General features: G+C 46.9%; 1 long non-coding RNA gene across 1 annotated transcript in view; it reads right to left on the reverse strand.

Moving 5' to 3' along the window:
* Window positions 1-14,067: 14,067 nt before the first annotated feature.
* The window catches only part of LOC135976848 (uncharacterized), a 1,653,704-nt gene continuing 1,647,660 nt past the window's right edge, over window positions 14,068-20,111 (reverse strand). Inside the window, exon 6 of the long non-coding RNA XR_010594139.1 lies at window positions 14,068-14,346. This is a non-coding gene — a long non-coding RNA (uncharacterized LOC135976848). The remainder of the gene's footprint in view (window positions 14,347-20,111) is intronic.

Raw genomic sequence — 20,111 nt, forward strand, 5'->3', positions numbered from 1 at the left:
GCCCCCAAGGGGAAGGGGCACTCTGGCAGCACAGGGCCAGGCGGGGCACTGTGCGTCTGGCAACTGCCAGTTTGTAAACAGTGCCCCAGTCATGCCAGGCCCCATTGCCTCCGGCTGGCCCCTCCCTCTGGGGATCAACCGCCCCCCCTCCCCCTCTCCGGCGCCAGGCTCCATTGCCTCCATGGGGCCAACAAAATGTTCCTCCCGCCCTGTCACGCGGCTGCCCCCAATGCCCTGAGTGCCAGCCCTGGCCTGAGTGATGTCATCGAGGGCTGGGGGCGGGTCTGTTATCTCCATGATGGCTCCATGACATTGTGGAACTTTATTGTGGGCTGGGAAATCTCCGCTCCACCCATTGACACCAGAGGCCAGGCTGTGATTTCCCAATGGCAGGTGGGTGATAACAATCCTCGAGCCGCGTTGGGAAGTCCCAGCGGTGCCACATCCCCAGGCTCAGCGGTGTGGGGTTTATTCAGGCGCTGGGTGATCTCTGCCCCACAGCCCGCCTGGACTCTGAATGGCTCATTTCCATACCCCAGCCTCCATCTCTCTGCCTTAGTCCCACCTCTTGGAACCAGGGGCTGTGAGAGTTCCCCGGCCTCCCGGCGGGGTTGTGGTGATAAAGGCAATAACCGCTTGTGAAGGGCAGAGACGCCCTGGTGAGGGGCCTCACATCGGTTATAATGAACTAATCACCTTCTGCTGCATTAATGCAATAAACGTCCCGGTTTGCTGAAAGGGCCCGAGCCTCCCTGGTGTCAATCAGGAGTAACTCGCGTATACTGAAAGCAGTTGCAGGGACTTTACACTAGCGGAGGATTTGGCCCCATGAGGAATTCGCTCCATCCATTGGGTGTGAGGCAAACCCCAATGAGGGCAGGGGGATAAATCCCATTGACTCTGATCCCATTGGCACTGGATCAGTCCCGCAATGCGCTTGTCTCCTGTACACTGGCGGAGGCTGTCCTGTGAGTCTGACACCGAGTCGGGCCCCGGGAGAGCCAACGTGCCAGGTCTCCGAGGGGAGAGTGACTCAAAACCGACTCACTCTGGATTGGGGTTCCCCGATGAAGCGATGGAACTGCACACCGCAGGCTCAGCGAGGCTCTGGAAGGAAAGGGAGACACTGACAGTAGAAAGAACGAGGAGTCCTTGTGGCACCTTAGAGACTAACAAATTTATTTGGGCATAAGCTTTCGTGGGCTACAGCCCACTTCATCTGATGCATGGAGTGGAAAATACAGAAGGGAGAGATATATATGCAGAGAACATGAAAAGATTGGAGTTGCCTTACCAACTCTAATGAGACAAAGCAATTAAGGTGAGCTATTATCAGCAGGAGAAAAAAACCTTTTGCAGTGATAATCAGGATGGCCCATTTCAAACAGGTGACAAGAAGGTGTGAGTAACAGCAGGGTGAATGTAACACAAACGGTAGGTTTGTGTTACATTCACCCAGTTGCCGGGTCTCCTGTCTAAGCCCGAAGGGGGCTGACTGTCACTGCTGCCCCTGCACGGCTGCCGGGAGAAGGGAGTTTGACTGTGTCTCTCGCACAGTAATAGTCGGCTTTGTCCTCGGATTGCAGGTTGGTTATTCGCAGATACAGCTCACTCTTGGAATTATCCCTGGAGATGGTGAATCGGCCTTTCACTGAATCAAGGTAGCGTATATCACTCCCATCGGGGTTTATATCACCGACCCATTCTAGTCTCTTTCTGGGAGCCTGTCGGAGCCAGCTCAGGTAGGAATCGCTGAAGGGGAACCCGGAGGCTTTGCAGGTGATACGGACAGACTCCACAAGCTGGACCTGGGACTGGACACCTGAGAATAAAGACAGGCCATTACTATCGGTATAGAAATAGCAATAACACAATATTCTTCTAACTCTGCCAGTTATTCGGAGGGAGGAACGTACCTTCTAAAGCTGCTGCCGCCAAACTTAAAAGGAGCAAAAATCTCATCTTTCCTGGTGCTGGAGCGGAAAGTTCTCAGGCGACCGGCTGGTAACTGCTCAGAGCCAGGGGCTGCGGATCCTGTCTCCGGGTGCAGCCTGGGCAGAGAGCGGCGCAGATTTAAACAGGAAACCGTCTCCCTCATTTGCATGCCCCCGCCTTGTAAGAGACGCACACTCCTCCTGCCAGTGATCTGATTGGCTCGCCCTAGTGTAAGGGACTAAGTTGTCCCCTTACTGACATTCAGTGGGTGTTTTGCTTGGCCAGCTCCCAGCACTTAAAGAATGGGGAGAGGCCAATGCTCCAGGTCAGCCTCAGCCTCTGAGCCTGATTGACAGGGCGGCAGGCTAATGAGAGAGTCAGGAGGCCAGGGGGGGTCCCGTCGTCCCTGTGAGCTGGGATTGCCTGGGTCAGACAGTGGGGGGCAGAGCTAAGGAGAGAGCAGGGGCCCAAGCTGAGCAGGGGAGCAGAGCCGGGCCGGCCAGAGGGGCCAGAAATGCAGCCCGGGAAGCAGGTTAACAAAGTGGGCACAGACCAGCCCTTGGGTTTTTAGGCCACTAAAAACCAACCAGGTTCTTAAAAGCAGAACTTTATTATAAAGGAAAAGTAAAATCAGGATGGAAGGTAACTTTACAGGCTAATCAGATTCAAAACACAGAGGATTCCCCTCGAGGCAAAACTTTAAAGTTACAAAAAACAAACCAAAACAGGAATAAACCTCCCTCCTAGAACGTTCCATGCAGCTCAAGGAACACAGCAGTTTATTTGGGATGTTGTATGATATTCCAAAACTCCTCACTATACCCGAAGAAGACCTACACCAGCAATGCAGGGCACTAGAGACAGTGTTGACACATGATGACATGGGCGATATTGATGCGAGTGAATTAGGTGATGAATTGAGAGCCCTTTTAAGATACATTTCGACAGTATCATCTCCAAAGCGCGTTCTGGAGTATATGTCCATAAATAAGAAGACCACCCTCTTTCCAAATGATTCCCCTCTAGGCAAAACTTTAAAGTTACAAAATAAAACAGAAATAAATCTCCCTCATAGCACAGGGAGAATTCACAAGCTAAAACAAAAGATAATTTTAGCTGCTTAGTTCAGGTGTGGCTTTGGGACATGTATTTTCCCTGCCGTGATTCCTCGCTGACCCGGAGAGAACAACACAAAGAGACAAGACAAAAACCTTCCCCCACAGATTTGAAAGTATCTTCTCCCCTCATTGGTCCTTTTGGACAGGTGCCAACCAGGTGATTTGAGCTTCTTAACCCTTTACAGGTAAAGGAGGGATTTTATGCTACCCTTAGCTGTATGTTTCTGACACTTCCCCAATCCCCATGCCCACAGTGTCTGCTAACTAATCAAATATCCCATCCCTAGCCCTGCAGCCTCTCAATTACTCCCAGGCCCTACGGCTGTTCCCTTGGAGGGGCAATGAGTCTGATCTTACCCTGCTCGCTCAAGCCCAGCATCTTGTACCACTGGCTCTGTCCAGTAGAACCAACAAGTCTGTCTTTACCCTCCCATTATTGCCCAGACTTTGTAGCCTGCAACTCCTGCCACTTTACTGTCTCGTTGAAGTCATGAAAATTTCTTCTTTCCCTCTGTGAAAGGCCTGCCCCCCACACTGGAGATGTCTACCATACGTGAAGATATGGCCCCCATAGCTGAAGCATCTGCCAATCTTTCATATCCTTAACCTCCAAAACCCCTGCAAGGAAGGGCAGTGCTATTCTCCCTCTCTTACAGATGGGAAACTGAGGCACAGAGCGACTCAAGAACGTAATCAAGGCCACACAGGAGTCTGTGACACAGCAGGGGATTGATCTGTGGTGTCCTGAGTCCTAAGCTAATGCTCCAACCACTGGACGACCCTCCCTCCATAACCTGAGTCCCAAAAGCCACCCTGGAGGCATGAATACAGCAAGTAATAAAATCAGAGGCGCTCCCAAGCATGCTCAGACTTCATGTACAGGAGAGACATCAGTGGATTATGCTTCCACTAGTTGTACTCAGCTCCTGGTTTACTGGCTGACAATTGTGTAGCAAGTGACGGCTGAGAGTTATCCAAGTCTCCCCATCTCAAGTAATGCTCCCCTGAACTTCCCTCCCCAGCCATGGCTCTCAGGTCGTCCTCCTCAGAAATGTCCGCCATTCCTGGCCCCCGCTAGCAAATCACAAATGGTTTTCCAAAGGAAAGGACTGGCAAGACTGGGTTAGACCTGAGAGCCATTTCCTCCAGTATCCCACCTCCGGCACTGGCCAGCACCCACTGCTACAGAGGAAGTCCTTAGAACCCTGCATTAGCCGATCTGGGAATCTGCCCCCATGAAAGTCTCATCCTTATCCCTAACAGTTATTGGGCTGTTCCCTAAGCATGAGGTTTTAGAACCCTTCCAAAATTTGCACTGTCAGGGGCCACGTAAGTACCGACGAGAGACAGAGCAGTGTAAAGTGAGTCGGTTGAACCAGTTTTACAGACTGGTGGATATTTGCTTCAGTTTAGCAGTGGTGTATTTCAGTTCAGCTGAAACCGATTCCTGTTCAATTTAGGATAACACAACATAAACCTGATTTGAATGGAAAGAAGAGCCTCCACACAGGGGTTTTCATGGCTGAACTACCTCAGATTAAAATCCCACCATTGGTCAAATAATGGATCTTTCTTCTGTAGACAAAGCCTGAGAATCTGGGCCTCTGTTTTCTCTCTCTCCTCTCACAACCAGGACCCAGTCCTAGTACAACAAAGAGCTACTGAGGCCCCTCTTTGCCTCGCTGGACACACCATCTTTCACCTGTCGCCAGCGGCATTGCTATGTTGGCACAGCTCTTTCATGCAAGAGCTCTTCTGAAAACACATCCACACCTGACAGCCTGTTCTCCCTGTCTGCCCTCGTTCACCTCTGGCAGGCACCGATCTCACGCTGATAAGAGCCATGGGTTCTGCTTCCTCCTCTTAATGACTGACTGTTCCCATTCTTAAAAACCCAATGAACTGTCCAGTGGACAAACAATAGGAGCCTGTTTAGAGTCTGACCAGCACCACCCCAGAACAAGAGCTTTAGCCGTTTCCCGTTCAGAGACGATGATATAACCAGGATAGTCCACGTCAGCAACCAGAAAGAACATTTCTTAGGCCACGTCTACACTACAGAATTATTTCAATCTAACTTTATGTCGACTTAGAGCCACCGCAGTTATTGAATTGCTTCTGTTTGTACACGTTTGGCTCTTTACATCAGGGGTGCGTGTCCTCACCAGGAGCACTTGTATCAATTGTATTGTCAGTGTGGGGCATTTTGGGATGGCTCCTGAAAGCCAGTAACACTTGATCTAACCAACACATTGTCTACACATAACTGTGTCGACCTAATTACATCAACCATAACTATACACTGTCCCAGATTGAGGTATCATAAGAGGAGGTTTGGGAACAAATTGATCAATTAAACAGCAATAAGTCACCAGGACCAGATGGGATTCACCCAAGAGTTCTGAAGGAACTCAAATGTGAAATTGAAGAACTACTAACTGTAGTCTGTAACCTATCATTTAAATCATCTTCTGTACCAGATGACTGGAGGATAGCAAATGTGAGGCCAATTTTTAAAAGGGCTCCAGAGGTGATCCTGGCAATTACAGGCCTGTAAGTCTGACTTCAGTACCGGGCAAACTGGTTGAAACTATAATAAAGAATAATATTGTCAGACAGATAGATGAACATAATTTGTTGAGGAAGAGTCAACATGGTTTTAGTAAAGGGAAATCATGCCTCCCCAATCTACTAGAACTCTCTAAGGCTGTCAACGAGCATGTGGACAAGGGGGATCCAGTGGACATAGTGTACTTAGATTTTCAGAAAGCCTTTGACAAGGTCCCTCACCAAAGGCTCTTATGCAAAGTAAGCTGCCACGGGATAAGAGGGAAGGTACTCTCATGCATTGGTAACTGGTTAAAAGATAAAAGAACAGAAGTACTTGTGGCACTTTAGAGACTAACAAATTTATTAGAGCATAAGCTTTCGTGGGCTACTGCCCACTTCTTCGGATGCATATAGAGTGGAACATATATTGAGGAGATATATATACACACATACAGAGAGCATGAACAGGTGGGAGTTGTCTTACCAACTCTGAGAGGCCAATTAAATAAGAGAAAAAAAACTTTTGAAGTGATAATCAAGATAGCTCAGTACAGACAGTTTGATAAGAAGTGTGAGAATACTTACAAGGGGAGATAGATTCAATGTTTGTAATGGCTCAGCCATTCCCAGTCCTTATTCAATCCTGAGTTGATTGTATCTAGTTTGCATATCAATTCCAGCTCAGCAGTCTCTCGTTGGAGTCTGTTTTTGAAGTTTTTCTGTTGTAAGATAGCCACCCGCAGGTCTGTCATTGAATGGCCAGACAGATTAAAGTGTTCTCCCACTGGTTTTTGAGTATTATGATTCCTGATGTCAGATTTGTGTCCATTAATTCTTTTGCGTAGAGACTGTCCGGTTTGGCCAATGTACATGGCAGAGGGGCATTGCTGGCACATGATGGCATATATCACATTGGTAGATGTGCAGGTGAACGAGCCCCTGATGGTATGGCTGATGTGATTAGGTCCTATGATGATGTCACTTGAATAGATATGTGGACAGAGTTGGCATCGGGCTTTGTTACAAGGATAGGTTCCTGGGTCAGTGGTTTTGTTCAGTGATATGTGGTTGCTGGTGAGTATTTGCTTTAGGTTGGGGGGTTGTCTGTAAGCGAGGACAGGTCTGTCTCCCAAGATCTGTGAGAGTAAAGGATCATCTTTCAAGATAGGTTGTAGATCTCTGATGATGCGCTGGAGAGGTTTTAGTTGGGGGCTGAAGGTGACAGCTAGTGGTGTTCTGTTATTTTCTTTGTTGGGCCTGTCTTGTAGGAGGTGACTTCTGCGTACTCATCTGGCTCAGTCAATCTGTTTTTCACTTCAGCAGGTGGGTATTGTAGTTTTAAGAATGCTTGATAGAGATCTTGTAGGTGCTTGTCTCTATCTGAGGGATTGGAGCAAATGCAATTATATCTTAGAGCTTGGCTGTAGACAATGGATCGTGTGGTGTGTCCTGGATGGAAGCTGGAGGCAAGTAGGTAAGTGTAGCGGTCAGTAGGTTTCCGGTATAGGGTGGTATTTATGTGACCATCGCTTATTAGCACAGTAGTGTCCAGGAAATGGACCGCTTGTGTGGATTGATCTAGGCTGAGGTTGATGGTGGGATGGAAATTATTGAAATCATGGTGAAATTCCTCAAGGGCTTCTTTTCCATGGGTCCAGATGATGCAGATGTCATCATCAATGTAGCGCAAGTAGAGTTAGGGGTTGAGAGTTATTTTTTGTACATAATTCTACATTTGTAAGTTCAACTTTAATGGTAAAGAGATTGCACTACAGTATTTGTAAGAGGTGAATTGAAAAATACTATTTCTTTTGTTTTTTACAGTGCTAATATTTGTAATCAAAATAAATATAAAGTGAGCATTGTACACCTTGTATTCTGTGTTGTAATTGAAATCAATATATTTGAAAATGTAGAACACCTCCAAAATATTTAAATAAATGGTATTCTATTATTGTTTAACAGTGCGATTAACTGTGATTAATTTTTTTAATCGCTTGAGAGCCCTCGTTATTACACATTATGTGATCTTTGGCTCCATTTTTAATTTGCCTTCATTCAATTTCATTGAATAACCCCTTGTTGTTCTATTACAAGACAAGGAAAACAGAAGCTTCCTTTCCACCTACTCTTTCCCATTCATAATTTGACATACTTTTATCGGGTTTCTGCAGGTAAATCTAATGTGGTTTAGCAGCTGGTGGGGATGTTAGTGGAGATACAACCCCAATGGTTTGTAGCGTGATGACATGATCTGGTAGCATTAACATAGGCACAGACAGATATTCTTTGGAAGGGTGGAAGGATGATGTGGGGGTCCCGGTATGGGAGGGAATAGATGTAGAGGGGCCTAACAAGGGAGCTGAGAGACATCTGTCAGCTCCACTCCAAATACTGCCCAGAGTCCAACACCATTTTTAAAGGTCTCATGAAATGACTGAGTCAGGAACGATTAGGGCTGAATTGTTCTTTAGTCCTCAGAGAGCAGAGTCACTTTGTGACGTTGCTTAGAACCAGCCATAACTGACTAAAGCAGTTTTGTGTGTGGACGGAAAGTGCGTTTGAAATGCTACTGAAGAGGGTTAAATGTTATAATGTAGAGCAGGAGTCGATCTGGAGAGACCCCAAAAGCAGATCACCTGAGATAACCTCATTGTTTCATTATTATTTAACATCTGTATAGAAGTAAGTCGATGTCTTGCTGTGCTAGGAGCTGTACAAACATAGTAGATATGTTTCTCAGTTACATGGGCTTGTCTTCACTGCAAAGCTAACTTGAGTTATCACTTGAGTATTGCCCCTAACTCAAGTCCAGACCACACACAAATACCCTTAGCTTGAGTGTAGTGAGCTTTTCATTGGCGCTGGCTGGCCTGTCACGAGGTATAGGGTGAAGCTAGAATTAGTGCAGCTTGCCAGCTGCTAACATGACGTCTCTGTAGTGACGCAGGCTACTCAAGTACTGCTCGTCCTCCAGTGCCTTCCCAGGGTTCCCCTGGTGTGCCAAGAAGGGACAGACAAGTTATCCCACAATTCACTAGGAAGGTATCCAAAGAGAAGCTTACTACAGGTCAAAGAACCCTGAGATGTGCCCCCAGCAGCCCTAGCGTCACACAGGGGTGAGTGTAGCATCAGTGTGGATATAGCAGTGGGAGGGGGATATTACAGCGTGGCTGTTCTCACTTGAGAGGCATAACTTGCATGTTCATAACTCACGTTAACCGTGCAGTGAAGATACAACTTAAGGTCCTTTTGAGCCTAATGGCAACATAGAATCATAGAATATCAGATCCCTAAATGGCCCCCTCAAGGATTGAACTCATAACCCTGGGTTTAGCAGGCCAATGCTCAAACCACTGAGCTTTCCCTTCCCCCTTTATATCAAGCTGCCTCTTGAAGGATACCACAGGGGGAAATGATCCCCCCTAAACCTGCCCAGGGACTTGAACCCTGGACCCTCAGATTAAAAGTCTGATGTTCTACCAACTGAGCTAAACTCAGACCCATTCTAAGACCATTAGACAGGAAGCCTTGTCCAGTGGTTAGGGCCCTCGCCAGGAGTTGAATTCTTTGCTCTGCTACAGAGCTCTTGTGTGACCTTGGGCAAATCACATAGGCTTTCTGTTTGCCATTCGCAAAATGAGGGTAGCAGCACGTCCCTACCTCAAGGGGACGTTTTCAGGAGAAATACATTAATACTAGCCAGCTGGGGATTGCAAACAGGGGAGTTTGAGAGGGTGAGGTGATCTCCCTGCTCAACGAACAATGTGCGAGTACTCATCTTGGGGTGAGTCAGGTTGTTTGGCTGTTCGTATTTCTCTTTCTCTTGCAGGTTCTTTAAGTTACAGGGTCAGTTGGGATTGTGTGTCTGAGGACTGTTTGAGCCTTTTTCCCTGGATCATCCTTGATCAGCCTCAATCAGCCTTGTGATCACCCTCCCCTTGTGTGATTAACGAGGGGGTAGGGCTGACCTAGGAGAGAAGGTCTTCAAAGCCAGAGGCTAAGCGACCACGGGGAACTAGGGAACAGGGGTGTTTGAGAGGGAGTTTGTGGGAGGGAGACGTAATATAATCACTATGGTTAGGAAGAGCCGTGTCACCAGTGCCAATGCTGCTCCTGTCTCCTCCACCTGCACCGGTATCCAGACAGAGAACATAACCATGGATGCCTCTGTTGCCGGCACAGAGGCCCGAGGACAGCAACAGCGGGTTCGTTGCCCGGTGTGCTTCGCGTCAATAAACACACCGGGGTGGAGAAACAAACAAAGTTTATTTGGGATCCCAAAGCGGTGCTAGGAGACAGGCACGTCTCAAATCAAGCACACTAACAGAAACAGTTTGTCTTCTTTTATACATTTTGCAGTTAAGCTTTACCCCCCCCCCCTTTCCCTTTCTTTCTTCCCCTTTAGCCCTCCCTTCCCTGGTAACAGTTACGAAGCAAATAACGTTTACATTTAAGCAGTTAAGTTATTTTTGGCACCTATAAGCCTAGCTTGTTAGTAACTTCTTTAAACCGTTATTTTGTCCTTTTTTTCTTTAGCCAGAAACATGCAGGCCTCATTATTACCGCTTGATACCGGTGTGAGCAGGGGGTTGCACACAGATAACTGGTTGCTTACATATTCCAATTGCACCTGGCTTTTGAGGTTCATTAGAGTTTAAACATGGAAGAAGTTTGGTTCATATAGGCCTAGTGCAGGAAGGCTTTATTGACACTTGTGGTCATCTACCCTCCCGAGTTACCTAGGGTGAGGCCTAGCGACGTCAACAGCTCTACCCAGATCCTGCTGTGCATTTGCAGAGACTGTGACCTGCATTTCCCACTCACAGAAAGCCAGATAATATGAGTCAAGTGTGTATCACTGTTGCAAAAAAAGCGAACATCATTCTGGGATTTATTAGCAGGAGTATTTTAAGTAAGACATGAGAAGTGATTCTTCCGCTCTACTTTGCGCTGATTAGGCCTCAACTGGAGTATTGTGTCCAGTTCTGGGCGCCACATTTCAGGAAAGATGTGGACAAATTGGAAAAAGTCCAGAAAAGAGCAACAAAAATGATTAAAGGTTTAGGAAACATGACCTATGAGGGAAAACTGAAAAAACTGGGTTTGTTTAGTCTGGAAAAGAGAAGTCTGAGAGGGGACATGATAACAGTGCTCAAGTACATAAAAGGTTGTTACAAGCAGGAGAGAGGTAAATTGTTCTCGTTAACCTCTGAGGCTACGACAAGAAGCAATGGGTTTAAATTGCAACAAGGGAGGTTTAGGTTGGACATTAGGAAAAATTTCCTGTCTGGGTGATTAAGCACTGGAATAAATTGCCTAGGGAGGTGGTGGAATCTCCATCATGGGGGATTTTTAAGAGTAGGTTGGACAAAGACCTGTCAGGGAAGGTCTAGATAATACTTCGTCCTGCCGTGAGTGCAGGGGACTGGACTAGATGACCTCTCGAGGTCCCTTCCAGTCCTATGATTCTACGATTTTGGAGAGCAAAATGGCATCCTCAGCACAGCATGACTCACATGTATGTTGCATGCGACATCACGCCTCATAGACGATGCCAATTTGCTCTACTAAATGGCATCTTCCGTGCCGCATGACCTCATACGTGTGGTATGTGCAGGGTCCTGCTGTGTGGAGGATGCCACAGCATAGAGCAAAATGGCATTCTCAATGTCTCATGACTTCACATGCATCGTCCATGCGAGGTCACGCTGTGCGGAGGAAAATGGATTGCTGAACCTCTATCTGCTGATGCCTGGGGTCATGACAAATAGTTGGGGAACCGCTGTGGGGAAGGTTGAAGGCACTTTTCTGGGGAGGGACTAATAGGGCTGTGTTGTTACCTTAATTGATTGATATGGGTGAGTTGAGGCACCTGGAGATTTATCTTTGGGCATTTGTTTTATCATTATTTAAAGGTATGTTCAGAAGTGACTAGTGATTTTGGGAGCACAACTCAAAACGCCTTTTGCAGAGCATCCAACCTGTGAAAATCAGCTCTCTTTGAAGGCATGTCAATTTGGGCTTCCCAGAATCACTAGGTACTTTTGGAAAATGTTGGCCTGATATAAAGGGCACTTTAAAATGCCCTGTTTGTGTGAAGATACCTTGTAGGTATAAATCACAAATACATGGAGTGTCACCAACAATCAGCCACCACTAGAGGGAGCAGAGAGCCACAATGTCTAATAATGGTGATCATAACCTCATCACCATGAGCTAAAAGCTGCCCTGGCTGCGAAAGCTCGTCCCAACTTTCCGAGTTCCACTGCAGCTCCAATCCTCATATGGACCATCTCTTCTGACAAAACTCCCCTGGGAAGGAGCAATCGGGGGGACTGAACCCTGGCTAGCTACATCTGAAATCACGCCAGAGCTGAAAGAGTTATATTTGTTTGTGCAAAGTTAGTTGCTGACTAATACACCTGTATGTTGTCCTGCTGCTAGAGGGCACACAGCCACACAGGGTAGACATGGGTTACACCTGCATTTTCTTAAGATTTAATAGTGGACTCTAGCCTTTGTAGGCTAAGTTTTGGCATGGCTTCTTGATGATTTGGGAATCTGTCCATGCAGTTTATGAGTTCTGTATGAGCTTATGAACTGTCCATCTGTATCTTTATTAGATTGCAAACTCCATTTTGAATGTGGGGGCGGGGGGGTCTTCTCTGTGATCTCTTTGTCTCTATGGTAGACGGAAATGCCAAGGTGTAATGATTCAGCACTGACAGTAGAGGGTCATTAAATTGGGATGGTCCCCTATTCAAATACAAACATAGACCGGCTCCGAACCTGGAGGATCTGTTTGTCAGGGAGTGGGCCACTGGCAATGAAGTTGCCTGAGGAGACAGATCCAGGGGTCACACCTGACGGGGATTGGAAGGGTAGAAAGGCAGGAGCTGATCTATTTGGGGTCTTCGGCCGTTGTCACCAGTCCAAGTCGAGGGGAACAGCTGGAAGAGCCTGATGAGGTGGGGGAATCCTGCCTGCCTGAACATAGATGGTCCCCAAAGGACTCCCAAGGGAAGGGTGAGCCAGAGTGAGGGGCATTGTGTTTAGGATATTTGTGGGTTTCTATATGATCTGCTCTCTCTGTGTATTTCTTGTGCTTAAGTGAAGTGCAATAGTATTTTAGAATCCCATGTAAAGTCTGACTCTCCATGTTACATGTTTCACCTTATCATGGCCCCCCTGGGAGAGTTAAACTGGAAGGCTCCTGTCTTCGGTGGGATTCTGGAAGAGGGTGAGTTTAAGCTACGGGGGAGTCAGAGGAGTCCACACTGATTCTAGCAACTGGGAAGTTGGACCTCATGGTTGCAACTCTCAGGAGGGGGTGCTAGATAGATCAGCACCTGGGCGTGTGCATATGGACCCCAAGACAGGGCCAGTGTCTGGGCTTGTGTCCGTTCAGACTCTGGAGGCTTGAAAGACATGGAAACCAGTGTCTGGGTCCCCTCACAGCAGTCTGGTGGGGCACTGGATCAAAGCTTTGACAGCTTCCTAACAGGTTGTGTGGAAGTGGCTGCTTTTACAGTCCCAATCCAGTAGAGTCATGTGAATGCGGAGAGGGGTTTAGGAAGAGCTGCCACTTTTATTTCCAGCAGCGGTCGACATGTTGTGAGTGGAGTGATCAAAAAGAGCAGCCCTGCTTCCATCTGCTTTGCAAACTATTATTCTGTTCCCTAGGTTGGGATTTGCAGACAGACCGAAGGAAGTTTGGTATCCAGCTCCCCTAACTGCCTTAGGATTCTTTGCAAAGCCCAACCCCAATGACTTTTGGGGAAGAGATATTGTGTCTCACATGAAGGATAGAGGGTGACAGTTCGGACGTAGGGAGCTGGGCTGGAAGAGGCTGAGAAGCCAGTGGAAGGGGCTGAAGCCCAAAATAATTGAGAACAAATTAAACCTTCATATGAATTTATCCCTAATCTGTATCCTTTGAAGAAGCAAGACTGAGGTGCAGTTTATGGGTTGATTTAATGGCAGTGGTGTCTAGTCCGATGTTTAGGCGAAAAGAGTGTAACTGTTCTGGAAAAGGATCATTCTATGGAGTGCAAGGAGGCACCTCTAGACTTTAGGGATTATGTGCTGGAACATCTACCCTGAAAGGAAAACTTGCCACACGTTCTCTCAGTCGCAGCCCTGGTAGTGTGGTTCTGTAGCTCAGTTTACAGATACTCTTCCCTCCTGCTCTTCTGGGTTTGTGTGTCACTCCATTAGTCATTTTCCCCAGTGCTGCTGCTGTCCCGGTTTCCCCACTGAGGGAGAGGGAGCAATACTGGAGAACAGAGTGTCTTTCCCCCCATACAGTAATCATTGCCTACAAAGAGTTGGGAATTGACTAACAATAGTGTCAGCGTTTACAGTGGAGCAAATCCTATGCCAGCCTGGAAGGAAATTTAATTTACTAAAAAGTAAAAAAAACAACAACAGCTACTGAACATTTTTTGTGCATTTGTATTTATTTTAATTTTTGCAAAGCGCTCGCCGTCCCCCAGGGCAGCTGCGGGACAGAGCTCAGTGTCCCTCCGCTCCCTGTTACAGCAAAAAGCATAAAAAATCAAGGACTGTCACAGTAATCAGCTAGAGGCCCATTCAGTATGATTCATGATTTTCAGTCAGCATTTGATTGGTGGGAGAGTTGTGAAGCAGCAGCGCAGGAAGCGTAATGGCAGGTGTCGTCATCGAAGTCAGCCAATCCGGTTTCGTCAGCGTTTGAGTTATTAATTCATAATTCTTAGTCCTGGGGAGAGATGGCAAACAGTCATTATGGTCCCAGTAACCCACAGGGAATCAGACAAGAGCCCTCCCCCACTCCCTGAAGGAGTTTAGTCCCTTTCTAGCCCCGTACAGCTGTGTGTGGCAGACAGCATTTCACTTACAGTATTGTGCGTTGTACAGCAGTGCCCTTTCCAAACTGCTATTGATGGCATTGGATGGGGAAATGAGGGAGGAGAGGACAAGAGGAGATTTGGGGGGGCTGGAACTGAGCTCTTGGATTTGTTAAAGGGAAGGGCTATTTAAGATATTAAAACTTTCTTTGGGGGATTTGAGCTACCACTGGGATTTATGCGCTGGTTCCCACACTCCTCAGATCCCTGCCAGTGTGTCAGTATTTACACACAGAGGGAGGGTTTACTCTGTCTGCCATGGGGATGCTGTTTCAATGAGACAGCATTGCACTTCTCAGCATTGCAGTCAATGGAGAGAGTGACAGGAGGGAAGGGGAAGAAGCCGCGTGTGCTTGAAGGGGGCAGCCCAGTGATGTTGAGAGTAGCCCTCTGCCCTGCTCCTGATCTGTGGGGCATGAACCTGGTGGTGAAGTGGCTGCTGTGAGATCAGGAAAACTGGTTGTGGAGAGGAAGCATGTCACAAAGCCAGTGCTGCTTCGCGGTACATTCTTCCAGGTTTGGCTAATGGAAGCCCCAGAACACGCACGGAATTGGCGCCTATGCTCCTGAGAGGCAACAACCACACTGTTCCCCAGTTCTTTTGGGCCCCTATTCTAGGGCCTCCACATCTCTGGTGATTCTCCATCCTTCTAACCTCTCTTCTCCCGCAGCCCTCAGTTCAGGTCTTCTGTGAGAGGGCTCCCCACAGTGTTCCACACTTCAGGCCCCTTTGCCTGTGAGTCCTACCCCTGCTAAGCAACATCTCCCGGGAGCCTCGATCTAGAAATAACCCTCTGCTTCTTGGCTCAGCCTGCCCTGACTCAGCTAGTTTGTCCCCTTTACCTAGGGACCTCTGCACACACCTTCCCTTCAGCAGGGTTTCCCTGCTCTGGCCAGTTCTCTCCAATGGCTGCCATCCACAGCACTATGCTAACAGCTCTCGGAAGTTCTCTCTCTGCACAGGTCTCTTCCCCAACATCTTCCACTGCTGCCTTCTCAGATCTCAGACAGTTCTCTCCTAGCAATTCTTAACAGCTCCCTGCTTCTCCAACCTGACTCCTTTCTCAACTGCTGCCTGAGTCTTTTTCGAGGTCAGGAGCCCTGTATCAGGACCCACTGGGAGGCACTTAACTAGGAACAGGTGAACTGGAGACATTCCCTTTTACATGAACACAACCATCAAACAGGGAAGTTACCAAGGGACAAGGTGGATTCTCCATCACTTGAAGTCTGTCAATCAAGTCTTGGCATAACATTTGCATGAGCAACTAAGTGACATGCATCCAAAGAAGTGGGCATTCACCCATGAAAGCCCATGCTCCAAAACGTCTGTTAGTCTATAAGGTGCCACAGGACACTTTGCTGCTTTTACAGATCCAGACTAACACGGCTACCCCTTTGATAAGTGACTTAGGAGTCCAAGTCCAAGTCCCACATTCAAAATTGACATAAGCACTTAGGAGCCTGAGTCCTGGTGAAAGTCCAGGGATATGAAGTACCGAAGTGAACCTCACTTTTGAAAATGCAACTTACAGTCTTAAAACATGTAGGCGCTGGTGAGGACTTTACACAGGATATCTTTCTTTAAGGTGTGCCCAAAGCTCACCTAGAAATCATGGGCTTGTTGCAGGAATGACTGGATGAAATTCCCTGGACGGTGTTATGCAGGAGGTCAGACCAGCTGAATGGAATGGTCCCTTCTGGCCTTAAAATGTATAAACCTATGAATTGTGCTAGTGGTGTTCTCTGTTATTAACATGAATTTGAGCCTGACACTCACCCATCCCCTCTCTAACTACCAGAGAAGTAGGAAAATGTCACCGCATAAACAAAAAGGTAAAGCTTTGTTTCTGCTCGCTAGTTGTTACTCCTTGGCATGGACTAAAGGCAGCATCAGAAACAAACAGTTTCATGCCATTCACAGATGCTGCTCGGTGGGGGACCCTTCTGTGTCAGGGCTGGTGGGCAGCAGCAAGAGAGGGGGGCACTTTGTTCCTTTCACTGAGATTGTACCATGATATATAATAAGGGTGCCTCCTTTAACTCAAATGGCTCCAGTCTCAATTCCCATTATGAGAGCTGCCAAGATAATGCAAGAGATTCTCCAAGAGAGAGAACTTGAGATACTCACCACAGATCATTCCACCAGTAAATTCTTTAGGGAAAAAAAACAAGAAAGTTATTTGTTTCCATTGACTTCCTGTGTCATTGGGATGAGGCTGGTTAGCTCCTATCCCTGGCAGAAGCCGCTGAGTTGCTTGTGTCATGGCAAATTGTCCCAGAGCTCCTACTGACTTCTGTTGTAGCCCAGGGTGCTTGGCACCTTTTGAAATCGAGCCCCAGGCATCTGTACTTGAAACCCACAACTGTGAGACCCCCTAAATGAGTGACAACTTTTCCTCCTGTTGGACTAATTGCGTAAGAGAAACGGCATAGTAAGCTAATGTCAGTCAGTGAGGGCCTCTATTTCTCCAGCACACAAACTTCTTAGAACCATATGTACACACTGAGTCTGAGACTTGGACAAAAGCTGCTTTTAATCTATCTAACCACAATAATAGATGTAAAGAATGTTCTTAATAAGTGAGGAGAACCTTTCATCCTCCTTCTTGCTCACTCCGACAATCCAAACTCAGCTACAGGGAATGCTAAGACACTGTCCCTGAACAGTTCACCTTTGGGCAAAGAGGAAAGCGCAGACATGTCCTATCATATTTCTGAGAGAAAATCGTCATTATAATAGAGAGTATGTTACTCCTACCATTACTTTCATTGTTACCAGCAGCATTTGTAAGGGCCTAGTTCTGCTTCCCTTTGGGCAAGGGATGGAGACGAGGAGAATGGCGGCTATAGATTGATCTTGGCCAGCAGGTTATAAAGCAACACCTGAAACTCCAGATTTTGAAACATGGGTGTGACTCTCTATACTTTGGGGAGTGCCTTCATTTTTATATAACCGTGATCTTGCATATAAAGCATGCCTGGTAAGGTATCAGGGGAAAGGTTATGATCTGCTGAAAGACATTGTTCTATCTAAACATGTGTAGCAGCAATGCATATGAAATTATAAGAATTGTGCTGTATGGTTTTCACTAAAATATGCTGTGGGTTTGGGAGGCACCCAGATACTAGCTACACAAAGACAATGACAAGGGAGGTAACCAACACCGGGATGGGTGCTATTGAACAGACATCACTGGTCATTGTCCAGCAAGGGAGCTACAATGCAATGACTCACCGGCATGAGGCCACACCAAGGGAATTGCTCAACCTTGGCTGGGGACTCATGACACAGAGGCCCCATGCCTGGCCTTTCTCCTGCCCCCACCTATGCTGCAAGCAACAAAGACACTCACAGAAGACTGAAGACTCTAGTAGAGGAGACTGACCCAGATTTAAGGGTGAAATCTGTACGTGGACTCCAATATGTCCATGTACAGTGGGGTGAGAAAAACTGCTTAATCTAGATGTTGCCTAGTCTAATAGGGTTGAGAGCTTAGACTGCCTGCTTATATTTTATTTTATTTTGGTAATTAACTCTGACTTTTTGCCTATCACTTAAAATCTACCTTTTGTAATCAAAACATTTGTTTAACTATTTATCTTTACCAGTGAGTTTGTACGAAATGTGCGGCAAAACTGCTCAGGTTGGCAAAGGCTGGTGTATATCCACTTTCCATTGATGAAGTGGTGAAACAATTAATAAATGGTATATTCCTGAGGTACAGTGTTGGGAGCTGGGGGAATTTGGCTGGTGCCTTCTCTGTGTGATTTATGAGCGGCTCTGGAAGCATTCATGCAATCTAGCTGAGTGTGGGGCTCCACATGTGGTTGTGCTGAGTGATAACAGCACCTGGAGGGGTTTGCTGCTGGTCACTAGCAAGGCATTGTGAGAGACAGCCCAGGCTGGAGAGAGTTGAGGGAGCACAGCAGTCCCACAGTCCCAGGCTGCACCCTGGGGATCCCCTCACAATAGCAACCATATTATTGGTCTGATTTACCATCATGAGAGAAACTAGGAGTGCCACTTGCTATCCGTTAAGGGAATGGGCTTCCATCACTTAACCTGGCCTCTGTTAAAATTATCCGGGTAATGTAGCAGACTCGTAAAGTAAAGTGAATTTGCAGTACTCACAGGCACAGCACCACTGACGCTGCGAACCTCTGCTCTAACTCCAGTGGAGCTACATCAGTTTACTCTGGTGCATCTCCAATACAGAGATGTGGATTTACACCCATTTGGAATCTGGCCCGTTGACTCCCCTGGAGTTGTAGATCGTTTCCACCAACTGGGGATCTAGCCTCACTCACTTTATTGGAGCTAAGACTGATTTCCATCAGTTGGGTACTTGGCTCCACTAACGTTCATCAAGCTATAGATGAGTGACACCAGTTGTTGATCTGTCCCCACTTATTTTATTGGGGCAACACCAATTTACATCATCTGGGAATCTGCTCCCTTGTATAGATGAGGCCACGTATGTGATTGCCTGTGGAGATACTATTATCCCCAGTCTCAAGTATGCAGATTCACAGGATTTCCAGTGAATCACAGCTCACAATATGTATGACTCCATCTGGGACCTGGTCATAATGAAGAGAGACCACAGAAATGCAATAAATAGCCTACTTGTATAATGGGAGAATTGAAATTGCGAAGAACACTTGGATTAACTCTTAGACACCCGTGTGGGACTTGGAAGCCCATAGCTTTATGTTTTGCCTCACTCTTTCCATGTGTGTCTAGGCTATTCCAGCTAAACACTGGGCTCAGGGTTCAGGGTTACTAAGAGGTACTGAAATCATATAAAACAGCTGGACTGCAAAATAATTTTGAGTACTCACATTAAGAAGATCTCCAACTGGGTGCACGACCTCCTGGAAGGAAACAGTTATGATAGGATCAAGAAACGCCCTTCTCCAAAATCACTTCAATGTAGGTGATTCCTCACAATGGCAACAGCTTTACCAGCCAGTTCTACACTAGCAGCGCTTTGACAAATTTGACAAAACACAAAGAAGGCGAGATTTCTAAAGATAGCTACAACACTCAACCCAAGGTTTAAAAATCTGAAGTGCCTTCCAAAATCTGAGAGGGATGAGATGTGGAATATGTTGTCAGAAGTCTTAAAAGGGCAACACTACAATGCGAAAACTACAGAAAGCGAACCACCCAAAAAGAAAATCAACCTTCTGTTGGTAGCATCTACCCCAGATGATGAAAATGAACGTGCATCATTCCGCACCGCTTTGGATCATTATCGAGCAGAACCAGTCATCAGCGTGGAAGCATGTCCTCATGAATGATTATATAAAACAGGTGGAGAGCAAAGTAATGTTGAGTACTCACCCCAAGAAGACGTCCAACGGGACGCACGACCTCCTGTAAGGACATAGAGCAGGATCAAGAAACTCCCTTCTCCAATATCACTTTATGTAGTTGATTCCTCACAGTGGCAGGAGTGTTACCAGCCAATTCTACACTAGGAGCGCTTTGTCAGTACAGTTCTACCAGTACGCTAGTGTGCTTTTCCTGGTATAGCGCATTCTCCTCTGAAATGAGGCCATATCTACACTACAGAGCATATGCCCCCATAGCCCCTAGAGTACAGGCTGC

The sequence above is a fragment of the Chrysemys picta genome, chromosome 20 (genome assembly GCF_011386835.1).
Source record: "Chrysemys picta bellii isolate R12L10 chromosome 20, ASM1138683v2, whole genome shotgun sequence".
Taxonomy (NCBI): Eukaryota; Metazoa; Chordata; order Testudines; family Emydidae; genus Chrysemys; species Chrysemys picta.